Here is a 2,044-nt window from a genome sequence, read left to right as displayed (position 1 = left end):
CGTAATTTAAAGTTGGAGAGTTATTTTTCACCGGGTCAAGATGGGTCCTCTCCGTGCCCGTTGTGACGCGCATTTCGCGATGGGAAGGATTTCAGTCCTAGAGGGCTAGCGCACCGTACATACTTCAAGGATTCTTCGGGGTGAGTAGTTTTAAATTGGCCAAACGACAAAAAAGCGAAGAATTTATGATCTCGAAATGCGGGAAAACATTGTTCGGGAGAGTGCTTTTTGCTAGGTCCCGGAGAATTCGATAATGCCTATTTAATTGATTTTCGCTATCTGTGATTTATGGAAATTTTAGAGGAATAAAAAACTACTCCTCTCCCCGACGGGGAATTGAACCCCGGTCTCCCGCGTGACAGGCGGGGATACTGACCACTATACTATCGAGGACTGGTGTAGTCTTAGCAGTATGCTAACTGAGCGCTAATTGCATTTAGCGTTGGCCAGATCAAGCGACGATAGCAGTTTCTCAGCTCATTTCTCTATTGGTCGTACGAGCATGGCAACTAAATGTTAGCGTGAGGTAAATATTTTGCTTGCCTTATCAACCAGGCTGCTCAAACAGAGAGAAAGTGAGAGTGCACTGAGCGTGATGTATGGTTGGTAGCAACGCTGCCAATATAATGGTTGTTCCAATAATATATTATGAAAGTTACAACATTGGCTGATGGCGAGCGTGTTGGGTGCTAATTTGCTTGGTTGCAGTTTCAACTGCCTATAATGGTTATCATCTAATACAGCGGTTCTCAAGCTTTTGTCGATTGCGACCCAGTTTGAAAAAAATCATGAGTTTGCGACCCACCAACACTGAATATAGATTTTGTATGTACGCCAAAAAAATATGTATTCAAAATGTATGATTGCCTATCCAAAAACTGAATGGGTTTAAAACGCAAAAACTACGACGAAACTTAAGAACGCAAAATCAATTGAAAAACGGCCTTAAATGTGTGAAAATGGTCTGATACACAGAAAGTGAGCAGTATCAAAACGATAAAAACTTAATAGAAAAGCACCTCAAAACGATAAAAAGATAAAAGAAAACCAATTTGCAACTTAAAAAAAAAATACGAATTTCACCGAAGCTCGACTATGGAGTTGGCAGCACCGTCTCAGATTTCAGTGAAACATTGTGGGTGTATTTTTATCAAATTTTCTACAAAAACAAAAATTGAATAGAAGTTGAAAATGAGCGAAGTATAAAGTCAAACGCACATCTTTTGCCTAACCCGTACGATGTACGCGGAGACTTGAAGTATGTCTTCAAGTCAAAAGATATGCGTCCTCCTTTTGCTCATTACTGACTGCTGCTGTGGAATAGTTCTAGCGATGTTTGATCACTAGTTAAAGCCCCACGTTGCGAGAGAATTTCCAGTCGATGGTGTTACACACTAAAGCTTCATGTTAGCATTTCCAACCAACTCTGAAAATCGCTAACTTCGCGTATGAAGTAACACAAAAACACTTTGAAATATTTTGAGATTTAACAATGTAGCCATATCTTCAGTACTTGTTCTAAATCACCATGTAACCTTTCGTTTGTTGACCAATTCGGTCAACAAATTTTGTTATTTTTTCATACCTAGACAGAAAAAAAATCATAGTTTTAACTTGCATAAATATTCTAAGTCTTCGCATCAACAATATTGTGTTATGACCAGCGGGTCGTGGTCAGTAGATTGAGAAACGCTGATCTAATATAATGTTTGCACATCAAATTACTGGACGCAGAGGATTTATGTACCGATCAGAGCAAAAAAATGAACATTGTTAAGCGGTATTTGTAGGGAATAGGAAGCATGAATAAAATCAATATTTTAATATATGATGAATAGTTAACCTATTGATGTACCCCTTGATACACGTGGTAGAACGAATAGACTTCTCTGACGTTTGCTCATTTGGGTAAATTTTGAGTAATGGTGCGTGTATATGTACACTGAAACCTCCATTTACGAACCAAAACGGGGGTTCGTAAATCGAATTAGTGCGTAAAAAAAACCTCGTTATTTGGGATTTACTTCGTAAAAAGAAAACTCGT

The 2,044-nt window shown here is 38.6% G+C and overlaps 1 non-coding gene across 1 annotated transcript; it reads right to left on the bottom strand.

Annotated features, from left to right (window-relative positions):
• Nucleotides 1-321: 321 nt before the first annotated feature.
• TRNAD-GUC (transfer RNA aspartic acid (anticodon GUC)) lies at nucleotides 322-393 on the bottom strand. The gene has a single exon. It is a non-coding gene; the product is annotated as a tRNA-Asp (tRNA).
• Between the last annotated feature and the right edge of the window lie 1,651 nt (nucleotides 394-2,044).

The sequence above is a fragment of the Ochlerotatus camptorhynchus genome, unplaced genomic scaffold (genome assembly GCF_037179485.1).
Source record: "Ochlerotatus camptorhynchus isolate MF236.1 unplaced genomic scaffold, CSIRO-AGI_Acam_v1.1 ptg000033l, whole genome shotgun sequence".
Lineage (NCBI taxonomy): Eukaryota > Metazoa > Arthropoda > Insecta > Diptera > Culicidae > Ochlerotatus > Ochlerotatus camptorhynchus.
Note: the sequence above shows the minus strand (reverse complement) of the source record. Positions and strands in the feature narration are given on the sequence as shown.